This window comes from Halichoerus grypus, chromosome 5, assembly GCF_964656455.1.
Source record: "Halichoerus grypus chromosome 5, mHalGry1.hap1.1, whole genome shotgun sequence".
NCBI lineage: Eukaryota > Metazoa > Chordata > Mammalia > Carnivora > Phocidae > Halichoerus > Halichoerus grypus.
The window spans coordinates 53,089,095-53,107,170 of NC_135716.1; the positions used below are offsets into that span (position 1 = coordinate 53,089,095).

The 18,076-nt window shown below is 37.1% G+C and overlaps 1 protein-coding gene across 1 annotated transcript in view; it reads left to right on the forward strand.

Annotated features, from left to right (window-relative positions):
* MRPS28 (mitochondrial ribosomal protein S28) overlaps nt 1-18,076 on the forward strand; it is a 106,968-nt gene that overhangs the window by 2,874 nt on the left and 86,018 nt on the right. The gene's annotated exons all lie outside the window — the stretch shown is intronic.

Here is an 18,076-nt window from a genome sequence, read left to right on the forward strand (position 1 = left end):
AAATGCTCTCAGTCCAGTGACTGCTGCAGAGTAAGCTTTAACTTAGTACATTTTAGTTTTGTGTGGCCTCAGCCATTTCTCCTCCAACCTCCTGCCTTCTGAGAATAGTTTCACAGAGAGAGATGCTTCCAGGATTGCATAGTTCTTTGAATGAAATCCACTGCTTTCCTAAATAATTAATAATAATTAAACTTTAATTAAAAAAATATGCACATGCCATTCTGTTTAATCCTAATTTAAGGTCATTTGTAATCATTAGTATGTGAGCTTGTCGTTTCAGAGAAACGTGTGCATACTTCAGAATAAAGCTTTTCCTGGCTTTTTTCCCCACTAGAATATAAATTTCAGAGGATAGAAACCTGGTTTGTCTTGTTCTGTTATATCCCCAGCACCTAGCACAGTGCTTGATGTAATAAATGGGCACTAATAAATGTTTGCCAAATGGGTGAATGAATGAATAGTACACATAGTGCATATTTGAACTTCATTATCCTGGGCTGTCTTTGTTTGTTTTCCTTCTAAATTTTTATTTAAATTCTAGTTAGTTAGCATGTTGCTTTCAGGAGTAGAATTTAGTGATTCATCACTTACATCATAACAGGTGCCCTCCTTAATACCCATCACCCATTTAACCCATTCCCCACTCACCTCCCTATATCAACCCTCAGTTCTCTATTGTCAGGAGTCTGTTAGGATTTGCCTTCCCCTCTCTCCTCTTTTTTTCTTTCCTTCCCACACGTTCATCTGTTTTGTTGCCTAAATTCCACATATGAGTGAAATCATGGTATTTGTTTTTCTCTGACTGACTGACTTCGCTTAGCATAATACGCTCTAGCTCCATCCATGTCCTTGCAAATGGCAAGATTTCATTGTTTTTGAATGCTGAGTAATATTCCATTGTACACATATACCACATCTTCTTTATCCATTCATCAGTCTATGGATTTGGGCTCTTTCAATGGCTTGGTTATCATTGATAATGCTGCTACAAACATCGGGGTGCATGTACCCCTTCCAATCTGTATTTTTGTATCCTTTGGGTAAAGACCTAGTAGTGCAATTGCTAGATCATAGGGTAGTTCTATTTTTAAGTTTTTGAGGGACCTCCATTCTGTTTTCCAGAGTGGCTGCACCAGTTTGCATCCCCACTAACAGTGTAGGAGGGTTCCTTTTTCTCTACATCCTCGCCAACATTTGTTGTTTCCTGTGTTATTAATTTTGCTGTGTTGTCTTTGAGTTGAGATCTGTGTGTTATTGCTCAAAAACAGTTGTATAGCTAAGAATAGTATAGGTTTCAGCATATCAGTTAGGTGTGCTTATCCAGAATAATGAGCAAAACAATTTTAAGGGTAATGAAACTGAAAATACCACATTAGTTTTAATTTTAGTGCTATTGGAAGTTTTTAGTGCTTTTCTGACATATTTATGATGATGAATATGAGCAGTTGTGAGGTGTTGAAAGAGATTCAACTTTGTGAAGAAACTTTCACTTTTTGAAGTTTCTGGATCCAATTAATTGGAGAGTATCCTTAGTTTGCAAGATGAATCAAGTTCACTGTTGTCATATGGTCAAAATTTTTGAAAAAGTATAAAAATATTTGCTTACTTTAAAAAGGAAATTCAAATAGCATTGAAGATTATAATGGGAAATGTAAAAGCCCCCCCTTTCCTTTTCCTTGCTTTCCAGGCTGGAGAATGTGTTTGTTTGATTTGGTTTTGGTTTTGTTTTGTTTTGTTTGGAGTTGTTACACAAAAGAAACTTTATTTGCAGCAAATAAGGAGATCATAGGGAATAACTTGAGAGTGTATTTTTTGTTGGTGGTAGTGGTGATGGTTATTTTTTGTTTTTTGAGAGAGAGAGAGAGAGAAAGAGAAAACAGGGGAGGGGTAAAGGGAGAGGGAGAGAGAATTTAATCAGGCTTTGCCCAGTGCAGAGCCCAACATGGGGCAAGATCTCATGACCCAGAGATCATGACCTGAGCCAAAATCAAGAGTTGGACACTTAACTGACTGAGCCACCCAGGTGCCCCTAAAGATTTGATTTGTTTTGATATGATTTTTAAAGATTTTATTTATTTGAGACAGAGAAATGAGCAGAGGGAGGGGCAGAGGAAGAGGGAGAAGCAGACTCCCTGCTGAGCTCAGATCCTGTCATGGGGCTTGATCCCAGGACCCTGAGATCATGACCTGAGCCAAAGTCAGACACTTAACCAAATGAGGCACCCAGACGTGCCTGAAAGATTTTATTTTTAAGTAATCTCTACACCCAAACACAAATTGGTTGGTACTGTTTTGAATTATATTATTACTGTTTAAGTGTGTAAGCTCTAGATTCAGATAGTCTCAGTTTGAATCCTGGTTCTTCTGTCATTTACTAGCTGTGTTTTCTTGGGAAATTACTTAATATCTGTATATCTTTGTTTCCTTTTTTGTAAAAATTCTTTGTCATGAAGTTATTATGAGATTAAATGAATTTATTATTTAAACACTTAGCACAAGTGCCTGATGCTTAATAAGCACTCAGTATAGTTTAGTTGCTGTGCTGAAAATTGCTGTTTTCAGGTTAAGTATAACTTTGAATATTTTTCCTTATTGCATATGTATAATGTGTATATACCTCATTGAAAAAAAATTGCTTGGTATTCCATGGTATGGGTGTAGCATAATTTATTTAACCAGGCCTTCATTAATGAACTTTAGGTTGTTTTCTGTTTTGTTCTTTTTTTTTTTTCTTTTTAATACAGGCAGTGCTACAGTGAGCATTTACTTATTTTTTGCATACTTATGGGTTATATGCTGGGTCAAAGTGTATAGATGGTTTGAGTTTTGATAAAGAAAACCTGTTTGTACCACACTCCCACTTGGAGTGCATGACAATGCCTGTTTACTCACCTCTATCCATGTGGGATATTTTTTTTTTCCTCATGTGGGGTATTTCTTGATATTGAGCCCTCAAAACAAAATACAGAAATTGGGAACTAGGGTTGTTATTCCGAAAGTGGGACCTGGGGTTGTTATTCCTCACCACTGATATCAACTTGTGCTTTTTATCAAAATAACTGCATGTTCACATTTTTTGACTTCATAATAAGTAAATGCTATCAATTTGAACCATAAAATAGACTTATCCTAACAAAATACTACAGTCATGTCATATATATTGGGGTTCTATGTAATTTTCATTTATATATGGTTTCTGCTCAAAAATTTTTCTGTGTGAAAATAAATATTTCGCTGTTGCCCAAACAAATCATTGTTTCTTTGTCTTTGCTTTTCCCCCTGGAATTAGCTTCCCTGCCTTCAAATTCCATTATAAAAATCACCTCTTCCATTGCTGTTTATTCTCTCATCAACCAGACGAAACTCCTTTTGAAAGTCCTGGAGCTTTGTTTTATATTCCCTTTATGGTACACACACAACTCTTAGGTTATACTGAAGTCATTTAAGAACTTGTTCTAGCCTGTTTTTTAGATTGTAGTTCCTGGAGATCAGGGATCATTTTTTATTCACCCTTTACATAAGTTAGGAGTTGAATATATATTTGTTGATTTATATTGGAATTAAACTTACACAGTTATAATATCTTGGGTGGCCTATTATTAGATTTAACAATATATATGCATAGTCAACAATATAGGTTGAAGTTTTACCCATTGATTTCATTCTTATCCTTAGAGTGCCAACTTCGGTATGTGTATGGGCACCTCAGAAGTAAGTGATACTCAGTAAGAGCTACGCAAGTTATCCTCAAAAGGAATCTTCCCCTGCAGACAGGAATTTTATCAAGGGCAGTTCGTCATGAAATACTTATCCTAAGATTTCACTGAAGCTACTAGCTAAAGGGATCTCAAATTTAAATGACCTGAAATGCCATTGTTCGGTATGGGGGTTTGTAGGTGCCATACTCATCCCATGCTCACTTATCCATTTCTGTTTTTCTTTGGTTTATTACCTTTAATACTGGTTTGTGCCGCTATCTCTTCAATTAGTTTTTTATTTGTTTGGTTTTTGAGGGTAGGGACCAATTCCTTTCATTTTTGTAACCAACATAACACATTCTTATGTATAGAGGACCAGGTAAATGTTTGCTAAGTATATTTTTTTAACTTAGATACTTTTTCCTCTTTTTTTTAAAGAAGTACTTTAAAACCTCTGATGCTCTTATGTCTCTTAGACAGTAGAGATTTGTAGAATCTGTTAAGCCAATTGGAAGCTCTGCAATAGCAGATGACCTATCTTATAGCCACCAGGTGGCAATAGTTGAGCAAATATTTGGTTTTCTGCTTTGTGACTAATACTGTATCTTAACGGTAGAGGGTAGCATATGACTTGCAGCTCATTGAAAAATGGTTTGCAAGAGTTTTCGAGACCACACAGTAGAACATTTTATTCTTTTAAGGTAAAGAATAACATTTTACTATTTTAGTTTATTTATGTAGAATACTGATGTTATAAGACAGTTTATAGTTTTATTTTAGCAATATATTACGTTTCATGCAGATTTTAAAAAATGTTATTTTTCACTTTTTCATGAATATTTCTTATTGATATTTTTTATTTCAAGATGCTGGATATAAATCAGATATTTTGTTCTTTCAGAATATTGGGAAATCCCAAAATATAGCTTATTTAAAGGATTTGTCTTAATATCAAGGAAAAAATGCTTATTTTTAGTGTAAGTTTTAAGCCTACTATATTCATATAGTAGCAATGTTCTGTATTTTATTTAAACTTTTGTTTTCTTCTGTTTTATATTGACAACTTTAAGAATTATACCAATGTTTTAAAAATAATTATGGAAAGGAATGTTGAAAAATATTTATGGTTTTAGCTGTGGGGCCAGCTGGTTTTTACATTATGAAATTCTAGGTGAGTTATCCTGAGTTAGTAAGAAAAATCTTTTGAAATGTTTAGTTTCACAGTGGAGTCTAACATTTTCAAAGCATATTTAGAGAAAATTACCAGTTAATATAAAAACAATGGAAGAGTGAATTGAGGTAGGTATAAATGTCTAGGGAAAAGTCAACACCTATAATATACTTATAATTAATACTATACAGTTCCTAAAAGAAAAGATAAATATATTATATCCTGTATGTATTTTGTTTCATGGGTGGTCATATGATCTGATCATACCCTATGAGAGTCTTTTATGACTTCCCAAATCAGCATTAACTTTGTGTATCTTTATTAACTCTCACCTAGGCTCAGAAATCTCTGTTCTTTTAAGGTGTTTGGGTTTTATTTTTCTTTTAAAGATTATATTAAAATTTGCTCTTTTAATTATATAATAATAATTTTTAAAAATGTTTTAAAGCATTCTTTAAGATTTTTTTCTCCGTGGGGGCACCTGGGTGGCTCAGTCCTTAAGCGTCTGCCTTCGGCTCAGGTCATGATCTCAGAATCCTGGGATCAAGTCCCACATCGGGCTCCCTGCTTGGCAGGAAGCCTACTTCTCCCTCTCCCACTCCCCCTGCTTGTGTTCCCTCTCTCACTGTGTCTCTCTCTGTCAAACAAATAAAATCTTTAAAAAAAAAAAAAAAGACCTTTTTTCTCCTTTTTTTTTTTTTAAAGTAGTTCCACAGCCAGTGTGGAGCCCAATGTGGGGCTTGAACTCAGGACCCTGAGATCGAGACCTGAGCTGGGATCAAGAGTTGGACACTTAACCGACTGAGCCACCCAGGTGCCCCAAAGAGTTTTTTTATTTTAAGTAATTTCTACACCCAACATGGGGCTGGAACTCACAACCCCAAGATCAAGAGTCACATGCTCTACCAACTGAGCCAGCCAGGCGCCCCTATATTAATAATAATTTTTATAACATGATTATGTTCCCTTAAGTTTGTTTTTATCTGTTGGCATTAAATAATAAAGGAAATAAACTATCACAGTTGAGTGGAGCCTGGTTTGTAGGGATTTGGGAATAAAATTAAATAGTTGATTCGTTTGGGTTTTGCCTTTTTATTTTGTTATTTTTTTAAGATTTTATTTATTTGAGAGAGAGAGACAGAGATAGTGAAAGAGAGCATAAGCAGAGAGGAGAGGGAGAAGCAGACTCCCCGCTAAGCAGGGAGCCCGATGTGGGGCTTGATCCCAGGACCCTGGGACCATGACCCAAGCCAAAGGCAGATGCCCAACCGACTGATCCACCCAGGTGCCCCTTGCCTTGCTTTTTAAAGCACTCTGCTCTTGGCCACTGGCAGATGAGTGGTAGACTTCCATTCTTGGAGTCAGCAGTTCAGCAGCTCCTCTTTGGCCAGTTACCCAAATTGAGATGGTTGGGTTCTACCAAAAGAGATACGTGTACACAAGTGCACAGAGTATTTATCCCAGAGAGGTGAAAACTCATATTCATATAAAAACCTGTACATAAATGTCTTTAGCAGCTTTATTTGTAATAGCCAAAAACTGGAAACAGCCCATATGTTCTTCAGCTGTTGAACGATTAAAGCAAACTGTGGTACATCCATACCATGGAATACTACTTAGAAGTAAAAAGAAACAAACGATTGATACACATAACAACTTAAATGACTCTCAGGGGTGTTATGCTGAGTGAAAAAAGCCAGTTCCAAAGGGTTATATAGTGTAAGTCTGTTCATAACATTCTTGAAATGACAAAATTATTGAGATGGAGAAGAGATCAGTGGTTGCTAAGAGTTAGAGATAGGGGTGGAGGTTAGAAGAAAGATGGGGAGGTACAAAAGGGCAACACGAGGGATCCTTGCAGTGATGGAACTGCCTGTAATGTGACTGTGGTGGTGAATACATGAGTCTTCACATATGATAAAATTGTGTAGAACTAAATACACATACAAGTAATTGCATATAAAACTGGTAAAATTTGAATACTGTTGGTGGATTGCATTAATTGTCAGTTTCTTGGTTGTGGTATCTTACCTGGTCTTAGATGTTAGCCTTGAGAGAACTGGGTAAAGGATGGAAGGGATCTCTGTGTATTATTTCTTTTAATTACATGGGAATTTACAATGATCTCAAATAGAAAGTTTATTTATTTTTTTTAGAAAAAGGATTATTTCATAGTCTGTCAGGCCCAGCACTGGTAAGACCAGTGAATTCCATAAAGATGAGCCCATTATCACACATCATTTCCTGTAAAATGATTTCTTTGGTTAGAAGTGTGGAATACCATGACAATGAATAAGAGATTCTCTTAGTTTATGGTGGTTTTGAAAGAAGTTTTGTGGGTAGAAAGGCAGATCCATATTTAGAGTAAGTGTTTATTCTGGTGATACTACATCACTTTCCTTTCTATATAGAATGGCCCAGTGTAACCTGCTACCAGGTAGCCATCTGATCATTTCAGGGAATGATGCTATATTGGAAGCTTATTTTTGGTCTCTGCTGTTGGCAGATTGGTCATTTAGCAGTGGCTGTAGCCAGATCAACATGGGTGAGTAGAAGTCAATGTTTCTGAATCCATGCATAACCTCCATTCCACAGAAATTCAGGGACCTGCCACCTTGGTGAAATTTTTCATTGGCTAACAGTCTGGGACGTGTTGAGATACCCTTTCTACCACTAAGACAGAAGCACATCCCTGCTGTTGTAGCAGCTTTGTTCTTGAACCCATTTGTGGGGGACAGAAATAGCTGGGGAAAGAGGATGACATCCACAGGACTGGTTATCATCCCCTGATTATTAAGATTCCTTCTTGCTAAAGAAATGATTTACATGTGACTGATTTATTTTCTCACTCTGCCTATTCAAGAGAGGTCTATCCACATATCTCTTTCCCAGACCTTGTCTTGTCATCTATTTCTCAATCATGTGCCTTCTAAATCCCTGACCATCCAGCAAAATCATTAGTCACTTTACACAAATTAATATAGACCCGTACCTTAGGCTGTCTTTCCTTCCAGGCAAAGCGATCACGTGCACTGCTCAAAGTTCTGCCCATTGGGAGGCTATTCTTTTACCACTGTCCTTCAGGACCACTCTAGCTCTGCATTATGATTCACCTAGTGAGGTCTGTCAAAGTCTCCATTCTACATCTTTTTCTGCTACAGATACTTGAAATACTACCACATCTGCCAGGTCATAAAGCCCAAGTGGTAGAGTAGCTTGCTTGGTAGTCTGGACCTGTTGCAGAACTTTGTCTTATTCTGGGCCCCCTCAAAACAGGCAGCTTTTTGGGTTACTTAAAGAGTTGGAGAAGAATGTCCAAATAAGGTATTTTATTGCCTCCAAAATTCAAAGAGACCTAGTAAGTACTGTGCATTGTTCTTAGTGGAAAAAATGCACATCTCGACATGTCCCAGACCACTGGCCTCCTAGGAATTTCACCAAGGCCCAGCATTTTTGTGAGATTTATTTCCCACCCTCTGGAATACATGTGTCTAGAATAGTTGCAACTTTCTGCTTCCGGGGCCAATAAGTATGTGTAATAGACCAACATGATATCCTGTGGAATGAAATGGCAAAGTCCTTGTCGACCAGTTTATGACACAGAACTGGTGAATTGGTATAACTCTGAGGTATATAGTCTTTACTAGCAGATCTAGAAAAAGAAAGCATTTGTCAGATCAGTTAGCGCATACCAGGTGCTGGGGGATATTTGATTTGCTCCAGCCATGAAACCACATCTGGAACAACAGCTGCAGTGGGACTTACCACTTGATTAAGTTTGTGATAAAAAATTGTCATTATCTAGGATCCATTTGTTTTCTTTAGGGCCACATAGGCAAGTTAAGTGGGGATGTGGTAGAAATCACCACCCTGCATCTTCTAGGTCCTTGGCACTAATCGTTGCAGTGCCTCCAGGAATGTAGTATTGCCTTCAATTTACTTGTTCTGTAGGCAGGGGAAGTTCTAGTATTTTCCACCTCTCCTTTCCTACCTTAATAGCCCTCACTCCACAGATTAAGGAACTAAGGTGGGCATTCTGCCAGTTGCTGAGTAATTCTATTCCCATTATGCATTCTAGAACTGGAGAGATAACCACAGTGAGTTCAGGGGATGGGCCTGAGCTAAAACTCCCATTAATCATGTGACCCCCACCATAAGCCTCTATTCTGACTGGAAGCAAATTGAGTCTGAAGAGTTATGTCAGTTCATGTAATCCTTGGAAAGTGTGATTATTTCTCCTTCCCCAGTGGACACCCTGGTAAATAGTCATCATTCTCTTTAGGAAAGCTAGTAGGAAGATTGGCAGTATAAATTTTTAGCTATGTGTTGTGAATTGTGTAAGACTGATGAATCAGAGACCTGTACCCCTGAAACAAATAATACATTATATGTTAATAAAAAAATTTTTTTTTAACTATGTAGCAGGATCCTTCCTCAACGGGACATGATCTTCTCTTCATTCAGAGGACTCAGTGTCTGGGAATTTGTTCAGGTTTGGGAATTTGCTGAGTGGCCCTGACAGTCAGTTGTGGTGATGTAGGCCAGACTTCTGTTCATTAGAACTATAGAGTTTTCCCATCTATTTCATTTCTGGGACACCTTAATCAATCAGCCAACACCAAAGAGCTCTTCAAGTCAGACTGTTTTGATTACTGTTGAGGCGCTCTCGAATAATGATAACCATGCCCATCATATTATTGACTGGTAAGTGCTGACCTGACTTCTGGAAAACCATGATCTCATTATCTCCACTGAATTCAGAGAGCTGTTATTGGAAGCAGTTCCCACCAATCAGTCCTAATGCGGAGAATAGTCACCACACAACAATTCAGAAAAGCTGGTGCTCCCCTCACCCCTTAGCTTCGGTGAACTGAGTATCTTATAGATCCTGCTAGGGACCACAGTAAGGGCTAGGTGAAAAGGTCATAAATGATAAATCCACTTCAACATTCTATTATTTTCTCCAAGCATTTGGATACCTTCCTCTGTGATATACTAAGGAAGTTCTGGTATTTCAACTTCATATAGTGTAGTCTGTCTTTGGGTTCAGGTTTGATTCAGCCAGCCAAGTAAACTATTAAAAGCCATGCCTAGCCTCTGAAGCTAACTTATTGTATCTGAATCTCTGCTGAGTAAGCCCATACTAGTAAATTTGGCCCAAGGCAATACTGTCTTCCCTTCATTCTGACTCAGTACCCTTAGGATCCATTCCCCTACAGATTCTTAGTTTATATTGATATAAATTAACAAAATCATGCAGTTCTTTTGGTGTGTACTGTACCTCTTCATGGACTATACTTTGTATCTCACCCCTTGGGGTCTGCTGAGAGGTGAATTTGGTGATAGATCTAGTGCTATCCAATAGAATTTTCTGTAATGATGGAAATCTCCTATACTATCTGGGCTGTTTGCATATGGCTGTTGAGCATTTGAAATGTGGCTAGTGCAATTTAGGAACTGAATTTTAAATTTTATTTAATTTTAATTAAATTTGAATAGCTACATGTGTCTAGCGAATACCGTATCGAACAGTGCAGGTCTACAAGCAATGAGAAGTGGGAGAGATGGGTGCTTAGGAGGATCAATGAGCCCTTGCAACTACCTCAGGGTAGACCATTGCAGGTAATTCAGGAAAGGGAAGACTAACCTCCTCAGATTGGGATGGAAGGGCTTCTTCTACCAGCAAAGGATACTTGGCAGAGTTTAGGGGCTTAGGGTCTGCAGGTTCTTCAGCATCTGCCCATATTCCCATTCTGATTTTCAGGATTCACCACTACCTTCCTAATCAATGCCCCAATTTTAACACTAGAGAATCTGTGAAATTGGGAACTCAGTTTGCTTTGTCATTCAGCCATCAGCAGAATTAGACTTTGTGGTTTTGTTTTGTTTTTTTTTAAAATCTCGGGCCTGAGGCTAAAGGAGATAAAGATTTCTTTTAGGACAGTTATAGATGCTTTCAGATCCCTTATGTTAACCTTTAGCTGGGAATTTAAAGCCCTGAGGTTATCATTTTCCAGTTCACTTAACAGCACACTTTATACTTTTGTATTTTACCCTAATTGATAGGAGGCAGAAGTTACTTCCCATGACAAAGCCTTGCCTTCTATAGCCACTTGGTTATAGGTGTCTACAGATGTTAATTTAAGAAACTGCTTTGCCAGTGTACACCATGGAGGAACAGTGTCCCTTATTGTGGAAATGGGATCACTAATGCCTTTAGATTGAATCAAGAGAACCAACCCCAGATAGCTCAGAATTAATTTAGACAACCCTTCTTACAGTTGTATTCCTGTGGAACCATTTTGGTAGTCTCTCATCTCCTTGAGTTCACAGCCTTACCCTAGGGACTTTTTGAGTGCCTATTTATGAGCCAATTCCTGTCCTGGGCAGTTCTTCTGGACTTTATTTATTTGTTGTCCCTGTGTTTTTGTTGTGCAGGGTTAGAATAAAAAGTAAAAGTAGATAGCAGTGCATTTTATAGCAGATCCCTGAAAACATGTTTTGACTATTGAGTTTGTTAAACATTGGAACTTGGGTAACAGAAAGGGATGGTGCCATGGATAGGATGAAGATTGATTTCAGAAGGTTCTTTTAAGAATAGTCAGGAAATACATCCATCCTATTTATTTGTCTTCCAGAACTAAGATAATATATTTATGTAAACTTTTTTAGTAGTGAACAAGACAGATATCTCCTTTTCCATCTTGAAGTACAGCAAAGAGGACAAACATTTAACAATTGATTTTAAATGTGATGACTGTTATTAAAGAAATTGCATAATACTAGAACTAGAAGATGTAATGCTAAGTGAAATAAATCAGAGAAAGACAAATACCATATGATTTCACTCATATGGAATTTAAGAAACAAAACAAATGAACAAAGAAAAAAGAGACAAAAAACCCCCAAACAAACCCAGACTCTTAAATACAGAGAACAAACTGGTGGTTGCCAAAAGGGAAGTGGGTGGGGGTGGGGGAAATAGATATGTGGGATTAAGAGTGCACTTACTGTGATGCACACTGAGTAATGTATAGAATTGTTGAATCATTACATGGTGCACCTGGAACTAATATAGCACTGTATGTTAATTATACTTCAATTAAAAGAAAGAAACTGTATAGTACTGTGTTAATTAGGATCTTAGAAGATGGCATTTAATTCAGTTTTAGAAGTGTCCCATATTCCAGAATGGTTGGAAGTACAGTTCCATTTGTATACCTGCATGCCTTATCTTTTGGTCAGACAACCTCTGTCTTACTAGAAACCTTTAAGGCATCCTTTGGGTCCCAGGTTGTGTCTTTTTCTCCACTTCCCTCCCCAGCATCTGTGAGGGTGTGGCTCAAGCTCATCTCAGAGGGAGGGACAGACAGCCACTAACTGATTATCCAGCCTCCTCTTGTAATTCTGTTTCTCCCTATCTAGCATAATTATTCTCCTGCTACTATGATATACCTCTATTATAGAGATTGCTAAACTTTTTTTTCTTATCATGCCCCTTCACTAAGAAATTGTTGAGCATATGTTCCAATATTTACTAGGAAATTGTCTTCCATTTATAATGTTTATTTATAAAATCCTTTTTACATTTTAGAATATTTAAGAATTCCTATTACTAAAATTTGTAGGTATCCAATCCAATTTTTTTCTTTTACAAATAAGAAGACAAAGTTAAGACTTAAGTGACTTATTCAAGATTTTTTAGCTATTTAATGGCAGAGTTGGTCATAGAACTGAGGTTTCCTGAGTATTTCTGTTTTTCTGCCGTATGTTTCCTTCAAGTCTTAAAATAATGTTTCTATCTACTTTCCATCTTCTGAAGCAACTTGCATTTAAGAATCACTGTTTAGCCATATTACGTAGTTTTGAATAGCAGGTATGGTACTCACATGTAAAGTGAGGCAGTTGGACTAGTAGTTGATAGTTCATGTTTCTTTTGGCGCTGATAGCCTCTAATTCCAAGCTATATATTGAATGTCCTCATATGCATGAAAGTTATATGTATTTAATGTACATTGAAACTTTAAAGTAATACATAGACTTTGTTCTAGATTTTCTGTAATAAGTAATATAAAGAAAACTTAGTCCTATCTAGAAATTATTGCAGTTAGCATCTGATATATTTATTTTGAAGAACTTGTATCTTTATATAATATCACAATAAACATGTAAATTTATGTTAGTATGTATATAAATATGTGCAGTTATTTCTTTTGGGCGCCTGGGTGGCTCAGTTGGTTAAGCGACTGCCTTCGGCTCAGGTCATAGTCCTGGAGTCCCGGGATCGAGTCCCACATCAGGCTCCCTGCTCGGCGGGGAGTCTGCTTCTCCCTCTGACCCTCCTCCCTCTCATGCTCTCTGTCTCTCGTTCTCTCTCTCTCAAATAAATAAATAAAATCTTTAAAAAAAAAAAAAAAAGATTTTATTTATTTATTTGAGAGAGAGAGAGAGCACGAGAGAGGGGAGGGTTAAAGGGAGAAGCAGACTCCCTGCAGGGAGCCTAATGCTGGACTCGATCCTGGGACTCCAGGATCATGACCTGAGCCAAAGGCAGTCGCTTAATCAACTGAGCCACCCAGGCGCCCCAGTAAATAGCTCTTTATTCCTTCTGCTATATTTCTATGGCCACTGCTTCAGCGTAAGCCCTTTATCATCTCTGTCCTAGCTAATTGGAGGAGCCTCTCAACAGTTCTCTTTTCATTTTTTCCACTCTCTCTGGTCCATCTTGCATACTGCTGTCAAAGTTTTTTTTTTAAAAAACAAGGAGCAAGTACTGTTACTCCATTAATGACACACCTCTTTTGAATCTGACTCCATTTAGCCTATGGTACAAGACTCTTTACACCTTTGTGAGGGTAGCAGTTGTTTACAGCAACTTTTTGGACTCTAATCTCTGTTGTCATGTTGGTTTAACTCTGTATTTCCCTACCATTTCACATATTTTTATATCAAGGTTCGACTAGAGCCTGGTACATGACAAGCACTCAATACTGAACACATTTGATAAATGAATAAATTAAAGTGATACTGTTCGCTATATTTGTAATCCCTTCATCTTCCCCCATTCTACCTGGACAGTCCTGTTCAACTTTTAGGCCTCAAAGGGAAAAAATGGTACAGTAGAATAACAGGAATACTTAGGAAATCTGAGCCCTGTGACTAATTCTTAAAGGAAGCAGTCAACTCTAAGGTACCTGCTGTGGCGATGATAACTCTGTGGCTGAGCTTTATAGAAACATTGTCCGTAACCAGGGTTGGACACTAAGCGCCATGGTATGGCCAGCGGGTGACAGGGGACCTACCGTCTCTGCTGTCTGCATCAGCGTAAGATGAGCTAAGAATGTTGTCAAAGTGGGTTGAGGGAGTTGCTACAGTTACTGTTTTTAGACATTGACAAGTAAATGAGGAATTCAGAAATGGTTCTAGATTATGATTTTTGAAGGAGAGCTTTGTCTGATTACTTGACAAAGCTTCCAAACAGAATAGTAAGTGTACAATTTAAAAGCAAATTCAGGTGTTAATCTAGGGGTCTTATGCTTGTGGTAGAACTGTTTTACTCACTGAAAATACATTGACTTCCATTGTAAAATGTAACAAAGTGTAGGCAAAAATAATGGAACAAAAAACAATAGCATTCTATTACTATTTGAATTTAAAATCTCTTTTAAAATATAATTATTCATACCATGAATAGCCAAAGCAGTCTTGGAAAAAAAGAACAAACCTGGAGACACCACAATCTTTGATTTCAAACTATATTACAAAGCTGTAGTAATCAAAACAGTATGTTATTGGCATAAAAACAGACACATAGACCAATGGAACAGAATAGAGAGCTAGAAATAAACCCACACATACATGTTCAGTTAATTTATGATAAGGAGCCAAAAATATACAAGGGGAAGGATAGTCTCTAAGAAATGGTGATGGGAAAACTGTATAGCCACATGCAAAAGAGTGAAACTCGACCACTGTCTTTCAGCATACACAAAAAGGTAACTCAAGATGGATTGAAGACTTGAACATAAGACCTAAACCCATAAATCTCCTGGAAGAAAACATAGGTAGTAGGGACCTTGACATAGGTCTTGGTGATGATTTTTTTAATTTGACACCAAAAGCAAAAACAGCAAAAGCAAAAATAAGTGAGACTACATCAAACTGAAAAGTTTCTTATAGCAAAGGAAGGAAACCATCAGCAAAATGAAAGGCATCCTACTGAATGGGAGAAAATATTTAAGTCATATATCTGATAAGAGGCTAATATTCAAAATATATAAAGAACTCATATAACTCAATAGCAAAAAAAAGCAAAAATGGACAGAAATTCTAAGTAGACGTTTTTCTAAAGAAGACATATGGATGAGCCACAAGTATATAAAAGATGCTCAACATCATCAGTTATAAGGGAAATACAAAGCAAAACCACAGTGAGATATCGCCTTACCTGTTAAAATAGCTATTATCAAAAAGACAAGAAATAACAAGTATTGGTGAGGATGTAGAGAAAAGGGAACCCGGTACATTGTTGGTGGAAATGTAAATTGCTACAGCCACTGTGGAAAACAGTACAGAGGTTTTGAAAAAAAATTAAGAATAGAACTACCATATGACCCAGCAATTCATATATACACACATATATATATGTATAAATGGAGTATTGTTCAGTCATGAAAAAGAAGGAAATCTTGCCATTTGCAACAACATTGATGGACCTTGAGGGTATTATGCTAAGTGAAATAAGTCAGACAGAGGAGGACAAATACGTATGATCTCACTTATATGTGGAATCTGAACAAACAAACAACAAAAACAAAGCTCATAAGAAAAAAAGCTCATAGATACAGAGAACAGATTAGGGGGTTGCCAGAGGTGGGATGGGGGTGGGGGAGTGAATGGGGTCAGAAGCTACAAACTTACACAATAGGTCAAGGGAATGCAGCATGGTGACTATACTTAATTATACTGTGTTGTATATTTTAAAGTTGCTGAGAGACCAGATATTAAAAGTTCTCATCACAAGAAAAAAATTTTTTGTAAGTATATATGGTGATGGATGTTAACCAGGCTTATTGTGGTGATCATTTCACGGTGTATACAAATATCAAATCATTATGTTGTATACCTGTAACTGTTATAATATCATCATATTATAAGTTGATTGTACTTCAATATAAAAATAATTTCATAATTTTATGAAATTTATAATATAAATATTTTACAACAGATTTACTAAAAAGTCTTAAGAGATCTTATTAAATAATTAGTTGTTAACACTTAATTATTTCCTAAAACTTAGGAGGAAATATACCTTTTACTGTCGTACTAATCTTAGCCCAAACATCTCTTCACAGTTATAAAGGAGATTATGTTATTTTAGGAACAGGCCCTAGTGATGGCTAAGTTATTTTCAATAAATGTTTAACTATTAGATTTACTACTGGACCTTCCTGTCATCTAAGGCTGTTTTAATTAGACCATGGCTTCAACTGAAAGTCTTCCAAAGGTGGTGGGGGGAGAAGAAGAGAAGGAGGAAAAGGAAGGAGAGAGAGGTAGGAGGAGCTGTCAACCATGGGGGTGGGGTAATGGGAAAGCAGGTCCTAGGAAGAGGGGGGAAGGACCCTCTTTGACTGCAAGCAGGATGAGACCCAGAAGCTGATACTCTGCCTTTGAGCGGTGCTTTTTCCACCTGCTCTGGGGGCAGCTGTTATGAATGGAGTGTCACAGTAGCCGCTCTTGGCACCGCTGGGTTGGTCTGACTCTTTGCGCTGCCTCTAGAGGGCAACTCATAGCCTGTGTCTGCATAGAGTGTGCTTCATCCTTGGCTCTGTACAAGAAAGAACTATTTTTTCGAGGTGCTTGTTTAAGGACCTTTAATATTATACTCTGTGCAGTTATAAAACTAGTAGTATGGCTCAAAGCATAATATTCCTGGCTACCTTTTCAGCTCTATTTGGCATCTAGATCTACTGACTTGTTTTTGGTTTAGATGGACACTCAGGCGCTCAGGATTCCTTCCCAGTGTGTTTCAACTCACTGAAACAAATCCATCGCCATACCCTCCTTCCCGCATCTAAGGGACTTGGCATCAGCCAAATGTTTTGACTCTCTTTTCCTTTGACTTTCTTTACCTTGAGGCAAAGGTCATAAGCTTTTGGTCTTTGGGCCAAAGTGTATTTTACCAGACTGATAAAATAAAAGGCTTTTTTTTTTTTTTTTATAAACATGGAAAAATTGGGGATTTTACGTTAATACATGGATTTCTGGCTTTTCTTGGAGAATCAAAAGATGTGGCAACACTGGACTTGATTTGCAGCTGCAGCTGGAGCTGAGTAGTGGCTGTACCTTTTAGACTAGCACATATTCTTCTGCTCACCAAGTCCCCACCCAGCCTGGCATCTGAGTTTGTAATGGTTGGAGTACTACATGTATTAAAAATGAGTCATAAATATGGTTTTATAGTTTGTAAAGTAAGCATACTATCAGACTCTTAATAATTCTCCCTGAAATAACAGATGTAAAACTTATTCCAAATACAGGATGTAGGTAGATTAAATTGTTAGTATTCTTCTGTAATTAGCTCTCACAAACAGAAACTTAGTACTTCCCTTAGTTTGACCCAAAGAATGCACATACCACACCAGACCCAAATTAAAGATGAGTAAAAGGTGCAAGTCTGTACTCATGGATTTCTGAAAAAACGTGTGTTTGGGAAAAAATTTGTAAGTTAAAGAAAAAAAGAAGTAAGGAGCCTGCATTATATATTCAGTCATACCTCAAGTAAATTCAGTATGTAAAAAGACTCCTAGGAAATGAGCAGCACAAAACAAGAAAAAGAAGAAAATTATGACAAAACTGTTTAAAAATATTATATAACAAGAACTCATGTTCACCCTGGTAATTGAAGGATCCTTAATCACTTTTATTTTAATCTGTATTTAAATTAAAAAAAAAAACCTCTTATTGGGCTATTTTTTATTAAAGTATAATTAACATATAGTATTAGTTCGGATATATGATATGATTCAGCAATTCTATACATTAATGCTCACACGATAAGTGTACTCTTAATCCCCTTTATCAATTTCACTCGTCCCCCAGCCCCCCACTTTTCCCTCTGGAAACCACTAGTTTGTTCTCTTTATTAGAGTCTGGTTTTTCGTTTGTCTCTTTATTTGTTCATTTGTTTGTTTTGTTTCTTAAATTT